Source organism: Labrus mixtus, chromosome 2 (assembly GCF_963584025.1).
Source record: "Labrus mixtus chromosome 2, fLabMix1.1, whole genome shotgun sequence".
Lineage (NCBI taxonomy): Eukaryota > Metazoa > Chordata > Actinopteri > Labriformes > Labridae > Labrus > Labrus mixtus.
Window position 1 is genome coordinate 18495330 of NC_083613.1, and position 16875 is coordinate 18512204.

The following is a 16875-nucleotide window of genomic DNA, read 5'->3' on the forward strand; positions in this document are numbered from 1 at the left end:
CAAATCTAATAATTGTTGCCTACCATTCACAGTTACATTGAATCAGGTTGACCAGAGAGATGTTCTCCATTAATTGAGGATAAAATGGCAACCATTCAGTTTGATGTACATTATAACTATTTTGAGATCTAATCAATGAGGGAAAATAAATTGGTCAACCATGCATTTTACCATCATGTGGTAGACAAGCATTAATGCTTTTTTTTATGAATGAGAACATGTTGGAAGAACAGAGGTATAACTCAGTGGTAGAGCATTTGACTACAGCTCAAGAGGTCCCCAGTTCAAATCTGTGTGCCCCCTTTGTTGAAAAGTATTGTGAACGTTTGGTTCAATGCATTACAACTTCCTATCATGTTGAAGCACCAACCTGTTCATTCTTCTGGAAGTAAACAAATCTAATAATTGTTGCCTACCATTGACGGTTACATCAAATCAGGTTGACCAGAGAAATGTTCTCCATTAATTGAGGACAAAATGGTAACCATTCAGTTTGATTTTCATTATAACTATTTTGAGATCTAATCAATGAGGGAAAATAAATTGGTCAACCATGCATTTTACCATCATGTGGTAGATGAGCATTAATGCTTTTTTGATGAATGAGAACAACCTGTCAACGTAATGGGGGTATAGCTCAGTGGTAGAGCATTTGACTGCAGATCAAGAGGTCCCCAGTTCAACTCTGGGTGCCCCCTTCATTGAATAGTATTGTGAACATTTGGTTCAAACAATTACACCTTCCTATCATGTTGAAGCACCAACCTGTTCATTCTTCTGGAAGTAAACAAATCTAATAATTGTTGCCTACCATTGACGGTTACATCAAATCAGGTTGACCCGAGAAATGTTCTCCATTAATTGAGGACAAAATGGTAACCATTCAGTTTGATTTTCATTATAATTATTTTGAGATCTAATCAATGAGGGAAAATAAATTGGTCAACCATGCATTTTACCATCATGTGGTAGACAAGCATTAATGCTTTTTTTTATGAATGAGAACATGTTGGAAGAACAGAGGTATAACTCAGTGGTAGAGCATTTGACTACAGCTCAAGAGGTCCCCAGTTCAAATCTGTGTGCCCCCTTCATTGAATAGTATTGTGAACATTTGGTTCAAACAATTACACCTTCCTATCATGTTGAAGCACCAACCTGTTCATTGTTCTGGAAGTAAACAAATCTAATAATTGTTGCCTACCATTGACGGTTACATCAAATCAGGTTGACCAGAGAAATGTTCTCCATTAATTGAGGACAAAATGGTAACCATTCAGTTTGATTTTCATTATAACTATTTTGAGATCTAATCAATGAGGGAAAATAAATTGGTCAACCATGCATTTTACCATCATGTGGTAGACAAGCATTAATGCTTTTTTTTATGAATGAAAACATGTTGGAAGAACAGAGGTATAACTCAGTGGTAGAGCATTTGACTACAGCTCAAGAGGTCCCCAGTTCAAATCTGTGTGCCCCCTTTGTTGAAAAGTATTGTGAACGTTTGGTTCAATGCATTACACCTTCCTATCATGTTGAAGCACCAACCTGTTCATTGTTCTGGAAGTAAACAAATCTAATAATTGTTGCCTACCATTGACGGTTACATCAAATCAGGTTGACCAGAGAAATGTTCTCCATTAATTGAGGACAAAATGGTAACCATTCAGTTTGATTTTCATTATAACTATTTTGAGATCTAATCAATGAGGGAAAATAAATTGGTCAACCATGCATTTTACCATCATGTGGTAGATGAGCATTAATGCTTTTTTGATGACTGAGAACAACCTGTCAACATAATGGGGGTATAGCTCAGTGGCAGAGCATTTGACTGCAGATCAAGAGGTCCCCAGTTCAACTCTGGGTGCCCCCTTCATTGAATAGTATTGTGAACATTTGGTTCAAACAATTACACCTTCCTATCATGTTGAAGCACCCACCTGTTCATTGTTCTGGAAGTAAGCAAATCTAATAATTGTTGCCTACCATTCACAGTTACATTGAATCATGTTGACCAGAGAGATGTTCTCCATTAATTGAGGATAAAATGGTAACCATTCAGTTTGATGTACATTATAACTATTTTGAGATCTAATCAATGAGGGAAAATAAATTGGTCAACCATGCATTTTACCATCATGTGGTAGACAAGCATTAATGCTTTTTTTTATGAATGAGAACATGTTGGAAGAACAGAGGTATAACTCAGTGGTAGAGCATTTGACTACAGCTCAAGAGGTCCCCAGTTCAAATCTGTGTGCCCCCTTCATTGAATAGTATTGTGAACGTTTGGTTCAATGCATTACAACTTCCTATCATGTTGAAGCACCCACCTGTTCATTGTTCTAGAAGTAAACAATTCTGATGATTGTTTCGTATCATAATCAGCTATATCAAATCAGGTTGACCAGAGAAATGTTCTCCATTAATTGAGGACAAAATGGTAACCATTCAGTTTGATTTTCATTATAACTATTTTGAGATCTAATCAATGAGGGAAAATAAATTGGTCAACCATGCATTTTACCATCATGTGGTAGATGAGCATTAATGCTTTTTTGATGAATGAGAACAACATGTCAACAGAATGGGGGTATAGCTCAGTGGTAGAGCATTTGACTGCAGATCAAGAGGTCCCCAGTTCAACTCTGGGTGCCCCCTTCATTGAATGGTATTGTGAACATTTGGTTCAAACAATTACCCCTTCCTATCATGTTGAAGCACCAACCTGTTCATTGTTCTGGAAGTAAACAAATCTAATAATTGTTGCCTACCGTTGACGGTTCCATCAAATCAGGTTGACCAGAGAGATGTTCTCCATTAATTGAGGATAAAATGGTGACCATTCAGTTTAATTTACATTATAACTATTTTGAGATCTAATTAATGAGGGAAAATAAATTGGTCAACCATGCATTTTACCATCATGTGGTAGATGAGCATTTAATGCATTAATGGGTATAGCTCAGTGGTAGAGCATTTGACTGCAGATCAAGAGGTCCCCAGTTCAACTCTGGGTGCCCCCTTCATTGAATAGTATTGTGAACATTTGGTTCAAACAATTACACCTTCCTATCATGTTGAAGCACCAACCTGTTCATTGTTCTGGAAGTAAACAAATCTAATAATTGTTGCCTACCATTACAACTTCCTATCATGTTGAAGCACCCACCTGTTCATTGTTCTAGAAGTAAACAATTCTGATGATTGTTTCGTATCATAATCAGCTATATCAAATCAGGTTGACCAGAGAAATGTTCTCCATTAATTGAGGACAAAATGGTAACCATTCAGTTTGATTTTCATTATAACTATTTTGAGATCTAATCAATGAGGGAAAATAAATTGGTCAACCATGCATTTTACCATCATGTGGTAGACAAGCATTAATGCTTTTTTTTATGAATGAGAACATGTTGGAAGAACAGAGGTATAACTCAGTGGTAGAGCATTTGACTACAGCTCAAGAGGTCCCCAGTTCAAATCTGTGTGCCCCCTTTGTTGAAAAGTATTGTGAACATTTGGTTCAATGCATTACACCTTCCTATCATGTTGAAGCACCAACCTGTTCAGCATTTGACGGTAACCATAAATTGGTCAACCATGCATTTTACCATCATGTGGTAGACAAGCATTAATGTTTTTTTTTATGAATGAGAACATGTTGGAAGAACAGAGGTATAACTCAGTGGTAGAGCATTTGACTACAGCTCAAGAGGTCCCCAGTTCAAATCTGTGTGCCCCCTTTGTTGAAAAGTATTGTGAACGTTTGGTTCAATGCATTACAACTTCCTATCATGTTGAAGCACCAACCTGTTCATTGTTCTGGAAGTAAACAAATCTAATAATTGTTGCCTACCATTGACGGTTACATCAAATCAGGTTGACCAGAGAAATGTTCTCCATTAATTGAGGACAAAATGGTAACCATTCAGTTTGATTTTCATTATAACTATTTTGAGATCTAATCAATGAGGGAAAATAAATTGGTCAACCATGCATTTTACCATCATGTGGTAGATGAGCATTAATGCTTTTTTGATGAATGAGAACAACATGTCAACAGAATGGGGGTATAGCTCAGTGGTAGAGCATTTGACTGCAGCTCAAGAGGTCCCCAGTTCAACTCTGGGTGCCCCCTTCATTGAATAGTATTGTGAACATTTGGTTCAAACAATTACACCTTCCTATCATGTTGAAGCACCAACCTGTTCATTGTTCTGGAAGTAAACAAATCTAATAATTGTTGCCTACCATTGACGGTTACATCAAATCAGGTTGACCAGAAAAATGTTCTCCATTAATTGAGGACAAAATGGTAACCATTCAGTTTGATTTTCATTATAACTATTTTGAGATCTAATCAATGAGGGAAAATAAATTGGTCAGCCATGCATTTTACCATCATGTGGTAGATGAGCATTAATGCTTTTTTGATGAATGAGAACAACCTGTCAACGTAATGGGGGTATAGCTCAGTGGTAGAGCATTTGACTGCAGATCAAGAGGTCCCCAGTTCAACTCTGGGTGCCCCCTTCATTGAATAGTATTGTGAACATTTGGTTCAAACAATTACACCTTCCTATCATGTTGAAGCACCAACCTGTTCATTGTTCTGGAAGTAAACAAATCTAATAATTGTTGCCTACCATTGACGGTTACATCAAATCAGGTTGACCAGAGAAATGTTCTCCATTAATTGAGGACAAAATGGTAACCATTCAGTTTGATTTTCATTATAATTATTTTGAGATCTAATCAATGAGGGAAAATAAATTGGTCAACCATGCATTTTACCATCATGTGGTAGACAAGCATTAATGCTTTTTTTTATGAATGAGAACATGTTGGAAGAACAGAGGTATAACTCAGTGGTAGAGCATTTGACTACAGCTCAAGAGGTCCCCAGTTCAAATCTGTGTGCCCCCTTCATTGAATAGTATTGTGAACATTTGGTTCAAACAATTACACCTTCCTATCATGTTGAAGCACCAACCTGTTCATTGTTCTGGAAGTAAACAAATCTAATAATTGTTGCCTACCATTGACGGTTACATCAAATCAGGTTGACCAGAGAAATGTTCTCCATTAATTGAGGACAAAATGGTAACCATTCAGTTTGATTTTCATTATAACTATTTTGAGATCTAATCAATGAGGGAAAATAAATTGGTCAACCATGCATTTTACCATCATGTGGTAGACAAGCATTAATGCTTTTTTTTATGAATGAAAACATGTTGGAAGAACAGAGGTATAACTCAGTGGTAGAGCATTTGACTACAGCTCAAGAGGTCCCCAGTTCAAATCTGTGTGCCCCCTTTGTTGAAAAGTATTGTGAACGTTTGGTTCAATGCATTACACCTTCCTATCATGTTGAAGCACCAACCTGTTCATTGTTCTGGAAGTAAACAAATCTAATAATTGTTGCCTACCATTGACGGTTACATCAAATCAGGTTGACCAGAGAAATGTTCTCCATTAATTGAGGACAAAATGGTAACCATTCAGTTTGATTTTCATTATAACTATTTTGAGATCTAATCAATGAGGGAAAATAAATTGGTCAACCATGCATTTTACCATCATGTGGTAGATGAGCATTAATGCTTTTTTGATGAATGAGAACAACATGTCAACAGAATGGGGGTATAGCTCAGTGGTAGAGCATTTGACTGCAGATCAAGAGGTCCCCAGTTCAACTCTGGGTGCCCCCTTCATTGAATGGTATTGTGAACATTTGGTTCAAACAATTACCCCTTCCTATCATGTTGAAGCACCAACCTGTTCATTGTTCTGGAAGTAAACAAATCTAATAATTGTTGCCTACCGTTGACGGTTCCATCAAATCAGGTTGACCAGAGAGATGTTCTCCATTAATTGAGGATAAAATGGTGACCATTCAGTTTAATTTACATTATAACTATTTTGAGATCTAATTAATGAGGGAAAATAAATTGGTCAACCATGCATTTTACCATCATGTGGTAGATGAGCATTTAATGCATTAATGGGTATAGCTCAGTGGTAGAGCATTTGACTGCAGATCAAGAGGTCCCCAGTTCAACTCTGGGTGCCCCCTTCATTGAATAGTATTGTGAACATTTGGTTCAAACAATTACACCTTCCTATCATGTTGAAGCACCAACCTGTTCATTGTTCTGGAAGTAAACAAATCTAATAATTGTTGCCTACCATTACAACTTCCTATCATGTTGAAGCACCCACCTGTTCATTGTTCTAGAAGTAAACAATTCTGATGATTGTTTCGTATCATAATCAGCTATATCAAATCAGGTTGACCAGAGAAATGTTCTCCATTAATTGAGGACAAAATGGTAACCATTCAGTTTGATTTTCATTATAACTATTTTGAGATCTAATCAATGAGGGAAAATAAATTGGTCAACCATGCATTTTACCATCATGTGGTAGACAAGCATTAATGCTTTTTTTTATGAATGAGAACATGTTGGAAGAACAGAGGTATAACTCAGTGGTAGAGCATTTGACTACAGCTCAAGAGGTCCCCAGTTCAAATCTGTGTGCCCCCTTTGTTGAAAAGTATTGTGAACATTTGGTTCAATGCATTACACCTTCCTATCATGTTGAAGCACCAACCTGTTCAGCATTTGACGGTAACCATAAATTGGTCAACCATGCATTTTACCATCATGTGGTAGACAAGCATTAATGTTTTTTTTTATGAATGAGAACATGTTGGAAGAACAGAGGTATAACTCAGTGGTAGAGCATTTGACTACAGCTCAAGAGGTCCCCAGTTCAAATCTGTGTGCCCCCTTTGTTGAAAAGTATTGTGAACGTTTGGTTCAATGCATTACAACTTCCTATCATGTTGAAGCACCAACCTGTTCATTGTTCTGGAAGTAAACAAATCTAATAATTGTTGCCTACCATTGACGGTTACATCAAATCAGGTTGACCAGAGAAATGTTCTCCATTAATTGAGGACAAAATGGTAACCATTCAGTTTGATTTTCATTATAACTATTTTGAGATCTAATCAATGAGGGAAAATAAATTGGTCAACCATGCATTTTACCATCATGTGGTAGATGAGCATTAATGCTTTTTTGATGAATGAGAACAACATGTCAACAGAATGGGGGTATAGCTCAGTGGTAGAGCATTTGACTGCAGCTCAAGAGGTCCCCAGTTCAACTCTGGGTGCCCCCTTCATTGAATAGTATTGTGAACATTTGGTTCAAACAATTACACCTTCCTATCATGTTGAAGCACCAACCTGTTCATTGTTCTGGAAGTAAACAAATCTAATAATTGTTGCCTACCATTGACGGTTACATCAAATCAGGTTGACCAGAAAAATGTTCTCCATTAATTGAGGACAAAATGGTAACCATTCAGTTTGATTTTCATTATAACTATTTTGAGATCTAATCAATGAGGGAAAATAAATTGGTCAGCCATGCATTTTACCATCATGTGGTAGATGAGCATTAATGCTTTTTTGATGAATGAGAACAACCTGTCAACGTAATGGGGGTATAGCTCAGTGGTAGAGCATTTGACTGCAGATCAAGAGGTCCCCAGTTCAACTCTGGGTGCCCCCTTCATTGAATAGTATTGTGAACATTTGGTTCAAACAATTACACCTTCCTATCATGTTGAAGCACCAACCTGTTCATTGTTCTGGAAGTAAACAAATCTAATAATTGTTGCCTACCATTGACGGTTACATCAAATCAGGTTGACCAGAGAAATGTTCTCCATTAATTGAGGACAAAATGGTAACCATTCAGTTTGATTTTCATTATAATTATTTTGAGATCTAATCAATGAGGGAAAATAAATTGGTCAACCATGCATTTTACCATCATGTGGTAGACAAGCATTAATGCTTTTTTTTATGAATGAGAACATGTTGGAAGAACAGAGGTATAACTCAGTGGTAGAGCATTTGACTACAGCTCAAGAGGTCCCCAGTTCAAATCTGTGTGCCCCCTTCATTGAATAGTATTGTGAACATTTGGTTCAAACAATTACACCTTCCTATCATGTTGAAGCACCAACCTGTTCATTGTTCTGGAAGTAAACAAATCTAATAATTGTTGCCTACCATTGACGGTTACATCAAATCAGGTTGACCAGAGAAATGTTCTCCATTAATTGAGGACAAAATGGTAACCATTCAGTTTGATTTTCATTATAACTATTTTGAGATCTAATCAATGAGGGAAAATAAATTGGTCAACCATGCATTTTACCATCATGTGGTAGACAAGCATTAATGCTTTTTTTTATGAATGAAAACATGTTGGAAGAACAGAGGTATAACTCAGTGGTAGAGCATTTGACTACAGCTCAAGAGGTCCCCAGTTCAAATCTGTGTGCCCCCTTTGTTGAAAAGTATTGTGAACGTTTGGTTCAATGCATTACACCTTCCTATCATGTTGAAGCACCAACCTGTTCATTGTTCTGGAAGTAAACAAATCTAATAATTGTTGCCTACCATTGACGGTTACATCAAATCAGGTTGACCAGAGAAATGTTCTCCATTAATTGAGGACAAAATGGTAACCATTCAGTTTGATTTTCATTATAACTATTTTGAGATCTAATCAATGAGGGAAAATAAATTGGTCAACCATGCATTTTACCATCATGTGGTAGATGAGCATTAATGCTTTTTTGATGACTGAGAACAACCTGTCAACATAATGGGGGTATAGCTCAGTGGCAGAGCATTTGACTGCAGATCAAGAGGTCCCCAGTTCAACTCTGGGTGCCCCCTTCATTGAATAGTATTGTGAACATTTGGTTCAAACAATTACACCTTCCTATCATGTTGAAGCACCCACCTGTTCATTGTTCTGGAAGTAAGCAAATCTAATAATTGTTGCCTACCATTCACAGTTACATTGAATCATGTTGACCAGAGAGATGTTCTCCATTAATTGAGGATAAAATGGTAACCATTCAGTTTGATGTACATTATAACTATTTTGAGATCTAATCAATGAGGGAAAATAAATTGGTCAACCATGCATTTTACCATCATGTGGTAGACAAGCATTAATGCTTTTTTTTATGAATGAGAACATGTTGGAAGAACAGAGGTATAACTCAGTGGTAGAGCATTTGACTACAGCTCAAGAGGTCCCCAGTTCAAATCTGTGTGCCCCCTTTGTTGAAAAGTATTGTGAACGTTTGGTTCAATGCATTACAACTTCCTATCATGTTGAAGCACCCACCTGTTCATTGTTCTAGAAGTAAACAATTCTGATGATTGTTTCGTATCATAATCAGCTATATCAAATCAGGTTGACCAGAGAAATGTTCTCCATTAATTGAGGACAAAATGGTAACCATTCAGTTTGATTTTCATTATAACTATTTTGAGATCTAATCAATGAGGGAAAATAAATTGGTCAACCATGCATTTTACCATCATGTGGTAGATGAGCATTAATGCTTTTTTGATGAATGAGAACAACATGTCAACAGAATGGGGGTATAGCTCAGTGGTAGAGCATTTGACTGCAGATCAAGAGGTCCCCAGTTCAACTCTGGGTGCCCCCTTCATTGAATGGTATTGTGAACATTTGGTTCAAACAATTACCCCTTCCTATCATGTTGAAGCACCAACCTGTTCATTGTTCTGGAAGTAAACAAATCTAATAATTGTTGCCTACCGTTGACGGTTCCATCAAATCAGGTTGACCAGAGAGATGTTCTCCATTAATTGAGGATAAAATGGTGACCATTCAGTTTAATTTACATTATAACTATTTTGAGATCTAATTAATGAGGGAAAATAAATTGGTCAACCATGCATTTTACCATCATGTGGTAGATGAGCATTTAATGCATTAATGGGTATAGCTCAGTGGTAGAGCATTTGACTGCAGATCAAGAGGTCCCCAGTTCAACTCTGGGTGCCCCCTTCATTGAATAGTATTGTGAACATTTGGTTCAAACAATTACACCTTCCTATCATGTTGAAGCACCAACCTGTTCATTGTTCTGGAAGTAAACAAATCTAATAATTGTTGCCTACCATTACAACTTCCTATCATGTTGAAGCACCCACCTGTTCATTGTTCTAGAAGTAAACAATTCTGATGATTGTTTCGTATCATAATCAGCTATATCAAATCAGGTTGACCAGAGAAATGTTCTCCATTAATTGAGGACAAAATGGTAACCATTCAGTTTGATTTTCATTATAACTATTTTGAGATCTAATCAATGAGGGAAAATAAATTGGTCAACCATGCATTTTACCATCATGTGGTAGACAAGCATTAATGCTTTTTTTTATGAATGAGAACATGTTGGAAGAACAGAGGTATAACTCAGTGGTAGAGCATTTGACTACAGCTCAAGAGGTCCCCAGTTCAAATCTGTGTGCCCCCTTTGTTGAAAAGTATTGTGAACATTTGGTTCAATGCATTACACCTTCCTATCATGTTGAAGCACCAACCTGTTCAGCATTTGACGGGAACCATAAATTGGTCAACCATGCATTTTACCATCATGTGGTAGACAAGCATTAATGCTTTTTTTTATGAATGAGAACATGTTGGAAGAACAGAGGTATAACTCAGTGGTAGAGCATTTGACTACAGCTCAAGAGGTCCCCAGTTCAAATCTGTGTGCCCCCTTTGTTGAAAAGTATTGTGAACGTTTGGTTCAATGCATTACACCTTCCTATCATGTTGAAGCACCAACCTGTTCATTGTTCTGGAAGTAAACAAATCTAATAATTGTTGCCTACCATTGACGGTTACATCAAATCAGGTTGACCAGAGAAATGTTCTCCATTAATTGAGGACAAAATGGTAACCATTCAGTTTGATGTACATTATAACTATTTTGAGATCTAATCAATGAGGGAAAATAAATTGGTCAACCATGCATTTTACCATCATGTGGTAGACAAGCATTAATGCTTTTTTTTATGAATGAGAACATGTTGGAAGAACAGAGGTATAACTCAGTGGTAGAGCATTTGACTACAGCTCAAGAGGTCCCCAGTTCAAATCTGTGTGCCCCCTTTGTTGAAAAGTATTGTGAACGTTTGGTTCAATGCATTACAACTTCCTATCATGTTGAAGCACCCACCTGTTCATTGTTCTAGAAGTAAACAATTCTGATGATTGTTTCGTATCATAATCAGCTATATCAAATCAGGTTGACCAGAGAAATGTTCTCCATTAATTGAGGACAAAATGGTAACCATTCAGTTTGATTTTCATTATAACTATTTTGAGATCTAATCAATGAGGGAAAATAAATTGGTCAACCATGCATTTTACCATCATGTGGTAGATGAGCATTAATGCTTTTTTGATGAATGAGAACAACCTGTCAACATAATGGGGGTATAGCTCAGTGGTAGAGCATTTGACTGCAGATCAAGAGGTACCCAGTTCAACTCTGGGTGCCCCCTTCATTGAATGGTATTGTGAACATTTGGTTCAAACAATTACACCTTTCTATCATGTTGAAGCACCCACCTGTTCATTGTTCTGGAAGTAAGCAAATCTAATAATTGTTGCCTACCATTCACAGTTACATTGAATCAGGTTGACCAGAGAGATGTTCTCCATTAATTGAGGATAAATGGTAACCATTCAGTTTGATGTACATTATAACTATTTTGAGATCTAATCAATGAGGGAAAATAAATTGGTCAACCATGCATTTTACCATCATGTGGTAGACAAGCATTAATGCTTTTTTTTTTATGAATGAGAACATGTTGGAAGAACAGAGGTATAACTCAGTGGTAGAGCATTTTACTACAGCTCAAGAGGTCCCCAGTTCAAATCTTTGCGCCCCCTTTGTTGAAAAGTATTGTGAACGTTTGGTTCAATGCATTACAACTTCCTATCATGTTGAAGCACCCACCTGTTTATTGTTCTGGAAGTAAACAATTCTGATGATTGTTTCGTATCATAATCAGCTATATCAAATCAGGTTGACCAGAGAAATGTTCTCCATTAATTGAGGACAAAATGGTAACCATTCAGTTTGATTTTCATTATAACTATTTTGAGATCTAATCAATGAGGGAAAATAAATTGGTCAACCATGCATTTTACCATCATGTGGTAGATGAGCATTAATGCTTTTTTGATGAATGAGAACAACGTGTCAACAGAATGGGGGTATAGCTCAGTGGTAGAGCATTTGACTGCAGATCAAGAGGTCCCCAGTTCAACTCTGGGTGCCCCCTTCATTGAATAGTATTGTGAACATTTGGTTCAAACAATTACACCTTCCTATCATGTTGAAGCACCAACCTGTTCATTGTTCTGGAAGTAAACAAATCTAATAATTGTTGCCTACCATTGACGGTTACATCAAATCAGGTTGACCAGAGAAATGTTCTCCATTAATTGAGGACAAAATGGTAACCATTCAGTTTGATTTTCATTATAACTATATTGAGATCTGATCAATGAGGGAAAATAAATTGGTCAACCATGCATTTTACCATCATGTGGTAGATGAGCATTAATGCTTTTTTGATGAATGAGAACAACCTGTCAACATAATGGGGGTATAGCTCAGTGGTAGAGCATTTGACTGCAGATCAAGAGGTCCCCAGTTCAACTCTGGGTGCCCCCTTCATTGAATAGTATTGTGAACATTTGGTTCAAACAATTACACCTTCCTATCATGTTGAAGCACCCACCTGTTCATTGTTCTGGAAGTAAGCAAATCTAATAATTGTTGCCTACCATTCACAGTTACATTGAATCATGTTGACCAGAGAGATGTTCTCCATTAATTGAGGATAAAATGGTAACCATTCAGTTTGATGTACATTATAACTATTTTGAGATCTAATCAATGAGGGAAAATAAATTGGTCAACCATGCATTTTACCATCATGTGGTAGACAAGCATTAATGCTTTTTTTTATGAATGAGAACATGTTGGAAGGACAGAGGTATAACTCAGTGGTAGAGCATTTGACTACAGCTGAAGAGGTCCCCAGTTCAAATCTGTGTGCCCCCTTTGTTGAAAAGTATTGTGAACGTTTGGTTCAATGCAATACAACTTCCTATCATGTTGAAGCACCCACCTGTTCATTGTTCTAGAAGTAAACAATTCTGATGATTGTTTCGTATCATAATCAGCTATATCAAATCAGGTTGACCAGAGAAATGTTCTCCATTAATTGAGGACAAAGTGGTAACCATTCAGTTTGATGTACATTATAACTATTTTGAGATCTAATCAATGAGGGAAAATAAATTGGTCAACCATGCATTTTACCATCATGTGGTAGACAAGCATTAATGCTTTTTTTTATGAATGAGAACATGTCCAAAGAACAGAGGTATAGCTCAGTGGTAGAGCATTTGACTACAGCTCAAGAGGTCCCCAGTTCAAATCTGTGTGCCCCCTTTGTTGAAAAGTATTGTGAACGTTTGGTTCAATGCATTACAACTTCCTATCATGTTGAAGTACCAACCTGTTCATTCTTCTGGAAGTAAACAAATCTAATAATTGTTGCCTACCATTGACGGTTACATCAAATCAGGTTGACCAGAGAAATGTTCTCCATTAATTGAGGATAAAATGGTAACCATTCAGTTAGAAGTACATTATAACTCATTCTATATCTGATCAATGAGGGAAAATAAATTGGTCAACCATGCATTTTACCATCATGTGTTAGATGAGCATTAATGCTTTTTTGATGAATGAGAACAACATGTCAACAGAATGGGGGTATAGCTCAGTGGTAGAGCATTTGACTGCAGGTCCCCAGTTCAACTCTGGGTGCCCCCTTCTTTGAATAGTATTGTGAACATTTGGTTCAAACAATTACACCTTCCTATCATGTTGAAGCACCAACCTGTTCATTGTTCTGGAAGTAAACAAATCTAATAATTGTTGCCTACCATTGACGGTTACATCAAATCAGGTTGACCAGAGAAACGTTCTCCATTAATTGAGGACGAAATGGTAACCATTCAGTTTGATTTTCATTATAACTATTTTGAGATCTAATCAATGAGGAAAAATAAATTGGTCAACCATGCATTTTACCATCATGTGGTAGATGAGCATTAATGCTTTTTTGATGAATGAGAACAACCTGTCAACATAATGGGGGTATAGCTCAGTGGTAGAGCATTTGACTGCAGATCAAGATGTCCCCAGTTCAACTCTGGGTGCCCCCTTCATTGAATAGTATTGTGAACATTTGGTTCAAACAATTACACCTTCCTATCATGTTGAAGCACCAACCTGTTCATTGTTCTGGAAGTAAACAAATCTAATAATTGTTGCCTACCATTGACGGTTACATCAAATCAGGTTGACCAGAGAAATGTTCTCCATTAATTGAGGACAAAATGGTAACCATTCAGTTTGATTTTCATTGTAACTATTTTGAGATCTAATCAATGAGGGAAAATAAATTGGTCAACCATGCATTTTACCATCATGTGGTAGATGAGCATTAATGCTTTTTTGATGAATGAGAACAACATGTCAACAGAATGTGGGTATAGCTCAGTGGTAGAGCATTTGACTGCAGATCAAGAGGTCCCCAGTTCAACTCTGGGTGCCCCCTTCATTGAATGGTATTGTGAACATTTGGTTCAAACAATTACACCTTCCTATCATGTTGAAGCACCAACCTGTTCATTGTTCTGGAAGTAAACAAATCTAATAATTGTTGCCTACCATTGACGGTTACATCAAATCAGGTTGACCAGAGAAATGTTCTCCATTAATTGAGGACAAATTGGTAACCATTCAGTTTGATGTACATTATAACTATTTTGAGATCTAATCAATGAGGGAAAATAAATTGGTCAACCATGCATTTTACCATCATGTGGTAGACAAGCATTAATGCTTTTTTTTATGAATGAGAACATGTCCAAAGAACAGAGGTATAGCTCAGTGGTAGAGCATTTGACTACAGCTCAAGAGGTCCCCAGTTCAAATCTGTGTGCCCCCTTTGTTGAAAAGTATTGTGAACGTTTGGTTCAATGCATTACAACTTCCTATCATGTTGAAGTACCAACCTGTTCATTCTTCTGGAAGTAAACAAATCTAATAATTGTTGCCTACCATTGACGGTTACATCAAATCAGGTTGACCAGAGAAATGTTCTCCATTAATTGAGGATAAAATGGTAACCATTCAGTTAGAAGTACATTATAACTCATTCTATATCTGATCAATGAGGGAAAATAAATTGGTCAACCATGCATTTTACCATCATGTGTTAGATGAGCATTAATGCTTTTTTGATGAATGAGAACAACATGTCAACAGAATGGGGGTATAGCTCAGTGGTAGAGCATTTGACTGCAGGTCCCCAGTTCAACTCTGGGTGCCCCCTTCTTTGAATAGTATTGTGAACATTTGGTTCAAACAATTACACCTTCCTATCATGTTGAAGCACCAACCTGTTCATTGTTCTGGAAGTAAACAAATCTAATAATTGTTGCCTACCATTGACGGTTACATCAAATCAGGTTGACCAGAGAAACGTTCTCCATTAATTGAGGACGAAATGGTAACCATTCAGTTTGATTTTCATTATAACTATTTTGAGATCTAATCAATGAGGAAAAATAAATTGGTCAACCATGCATTTTACCATCATGTGGTAGATGAGCATTAATGCTTTTTTGATGAATGAGAACAACCTGTCAACATAATGGGGGTATAGCTCAGTGGTAGAGCATTTGACTGCAGATCAAGAGGTCCCCAGTTCAACTCTGGGTGCCCCCTTCATTGAATAGTATTGTGAACATTTGGTTCAAACAATTACACCTTCCTATCATGTTGAAGCACCAACCTGTTCATTGTTCTGGAAGTAAACAAATCTAATAATTGTTGCCTACCATTGACGGTTACATCAAATCAGGTTGACCAGAGAAATGTTCTCCATTAATTGAGGACAAAATGGTAACCATTCAGTTTGATTTTCATTGTAACTATTTTGAGATCTAATCAATGAGGGAAAATAAATTGGTCAACCATGCATTTTACCATCATGTGGTAGATGAGCATTAATGCTTTTTTGATGAATGAGAACAACATGTCAACAGAATGTGGGTATAGCTCAGTGGTAGAGCATTTGACTGCAGATCAAGAGGTCCCCAGTTCAACTCTGGGTGCCCCCTTCATTGAATGGTATTGTGAACATTTGGTTCAAACAATTACACCTTCCTATCATGTTGAAGCACCAACCTGTTCATTCTTCTGGAAGTAAACAAATCTAATAATTGTTGCCTACCATTGACGGTTACATCAAATCAGGTTGACCAGAGAAATGTTCTCCATTAATTGAGGATAAAATGGTAACCATTCAGTTAGAAGTACATTATAACTCATCCTACATCTGATCAATGAGGGAAAATAAATTGGTCAACCATGCATTTTACCATCATGTGGTAGATGAGCATTAATGCTTTTTTGATGAATGAGAACAACATGTCAACAGAATGGGGGTATAGCTCAGTGGTAGAGCATTTGACTGCAGATCAAGAGGTCCCCAGTTCAACTCTGGGTGCCCCCTTCATTGAATAGCATTGTGAACATTTGGTTCAAACAATTACACCTTCCTATCATGTTGAAGCACCCACCTGTTCATTGTTCTGGAAGTAAGCAAATCTAATAATTGTTGCCTACCATTCACAATTACATTGAATCAGGTTGACAAGAGAGATGTTCTCCATTAATTGAGGATAAAATGGTAACCATTCAGTTTGATGTACATTATAACTATTTTGAGATCTAATCAATGAGGGAAAATAAATTGGTCAACCATGCATTTTACCATCATGTGGTAGATGAGCATTAATGCTTTTTTGATGAATGAGAAAAACATGTCAACAGAAT

The 16875-nt window shown here is 36.9% G+C and overlaps 21 non-coding genes across 21 annotated transcripts; all 21 read left to right on the top strand.

Moving 5' to 3' along the window:
- The first annotated feature begins 626 nt into the window (after positions 1-626).
- On the top strand, positions 627-698 carry trnac-gca (transfer RNA cysteine (anticodon GCA)). The gene has a single exon. It is a non-coding gene; the product is annotated as a tRNA-Cys (tRNA).
- Positions 699-1807: 1109 nt separating this feature from the next.
- On the top strand, positions 1808-1879 carry trnac-gca (transfer RNA cysteine (anticodon GCA)). Its single transcript has one exon. It is a non-coding gene; the product is annotated as a tRNA-Cys (tRNA).
- Positions 1880-2595: 716 nt separating this feature from the next.
- trnac-gca (transfer RNA cysteine (anticodon GCA)) lies at positions 2596-2667 on the top strand. Its single transcript has one exon. It is a non-coding gene; the product is annotated as a tRNA-Cys (tRNA).
- A 293-nt stretch (positions 2668-2960) lies between these two features.
- trnac-gca (transfer RNA cysteine (anticodon GCA)) lies at positions 2961-3032 on the top strand. Its single transcript has one exon. It is a non-coding gene; the product is annotated as a tRNA-Cys (tRNA).
- A 1043-nt stretch (positions 3033-4075) lies between these two features.
- trnac-gca (transfer RNA cysteine (anticodon GCA)) lies at positions 4076-4147 on the top strand. Its single transcript has one exon. It is a non-coding gene; the product is annotated as a tRNA-Cys (tRNA).
- A 323-nt stretch (positions 4148-4470) lies between these two features.
- On the top strand, positions 4471-4542 carry trnac-gca (transfer RNA cysteine (anticodon GCA)). Its single transcript has one exon. It is a non-coding gene; the product is annotated as a tRNA-Cys (tRNA).
- A 1109-nt stretch (positions 4543-5651) lies between these two features.
- On the top strand, positions 5652-5723 carry trnac-gca (transfer RNA cysteine (anticodon GCA)). Its single transcript has one exon. It is a non-coding gene; the product is annotated as a tRNA-Cys (tRNA).
- A 293-nt stretch (positions 5724-6016) lies between these two features.
- On the top strand, positions 6017-6088 carry trnac-gca (transfer RNA cysteine (anticodon GCA)). The gene has a single exon. It is a non-coding gene; the product is annotated as a tRNA-Cys (tRNA).
- Positions 6089-7131: 1043 nt separating this feature from the next.
- On the top strand, positions 7132-7203 carry trnac-gca (transfer RNA cysteine (anticodon GCA)). Its single transcript has one exon. It is a non-coding gene; the product is annotated as a tRNA-Cys (tRNA).
- Positions 7204-7526: 323 nt separating this feature from the next.
- Positions 7527-7598, top strand: trnac-gca (transfer RNA cysteine (anticodon GCA)). Its single transcript has one exon. It is a non-coding gene; the product is annotated as a tRNA-Cys (tRNA).
- Positions 7599-8707: 1109 nt separating this feature from the next.
- On the top strand, positions 8708-8779 carry trnac-gca (transfer RNA cysteine (anticodon GCA)). Its single transcript has one exon. It is a non-coding gene; the product is annotated as a tRNA-Cys (tRNA).
- A 716-nt stretch (positions 8780-9495) lies between these two features.
- trnac-gca (transfer RNA cysteine (anticodon GCA)) lies at positions 9496-9567 on the top strand. Its single transcript has one exon. It is a non-coding gene; the product is annotated as a tRNA-Cys (tRNA).
- Positions 9568-9860: 293 nt separating this feature from the next.
- On the top strand, positions 9861-9932 carry trnac-gca (transfer RNA cysteine (anticodon GCA)). Its single transcript has one exon. It is a non-coding gene; the product is annotated as a tRNA-Cys (tRNA).
- A 1436-nt stretch (positions 9933-11368) lies between these two features.
- trnac-gca (transfer RNA cysteine (anticodon GCA)) lies at positions 11369-11440 on the top strand. The gene has a single exon. It is a non-coding gene; the product is annotated as a tRNA-Cys (tRNA).
- Positions 11441-12157: 717 nt separating this feature from the next.
- trnac-gca (transfer RNA cysteine (anticodon GCA)) lies at positions 12158-12229 on the top strand. Its single transcript has one exon. It is a non-coding gene; the product is annotated as a tRNA-Cys (tRNA).
- Positions 12230-12552: 323 nt separating this feature from the next.
- Positions 12553-12624, top strand: trnac-gca (transfer RNA cysteine (anticodon GCA)). The gene has a single exon. It is a non-coding gene; the product is annotated as a tRNA-Cys (tRNA).
- A 1496-nt stretch (positions 12625-14120) lies between these two features.
- On the top strand, positions 14121-14192 carry trnac-gca (transfer RNA cysteine (anticodon GCA)). The gene has a single exon. It is a non-coding gene; the product is annotated as a tRNA-Cys (tRNA).
- Positions 14193-14515: 323 nt separating this feature from the next.
- trnac-gca (transfer RNA cysteine (anticodon GCA)) lies at positions 14516-14587 on the top strand. Its single transcript has one exon. It is a non-coding gene; the product is annotated as a tRNA-Cys (tRNA).
- Positions 14588-15690: 1103 nt separating this feature from the next.
- On the top strand, positions 15691-15762 carry trnac-gca (transfer RNA cysteine (anticodon GCA)). The gene has a single exon. It is a non-coding gene; the product is annotated as a tRNA-Cys (tRNA).
- A 323-nt stretch (positions 15763-16085) lies between these two features.
- Positions 16086-16157, top strand: trnac-gca (transfer RNA cysteine (anticodon GCA)). The gene has a single exon. It is a non-coding gene; the product is annotated as a tRNA-Cys (tRNA).
- Positions 16158-16480: 323 nt separating this feature from the next.
- Positions 16481-16552, top strand: trnac-gca (transfer RNA cysteine (anticodon GCA)). The gene has a single exon. It is a non-coding gene; the product is annotated as a tRNA-Cys (tRNA).
- The last annotated feature ends 323 nt before the right edge of the window (positions 16553-16875 follow it).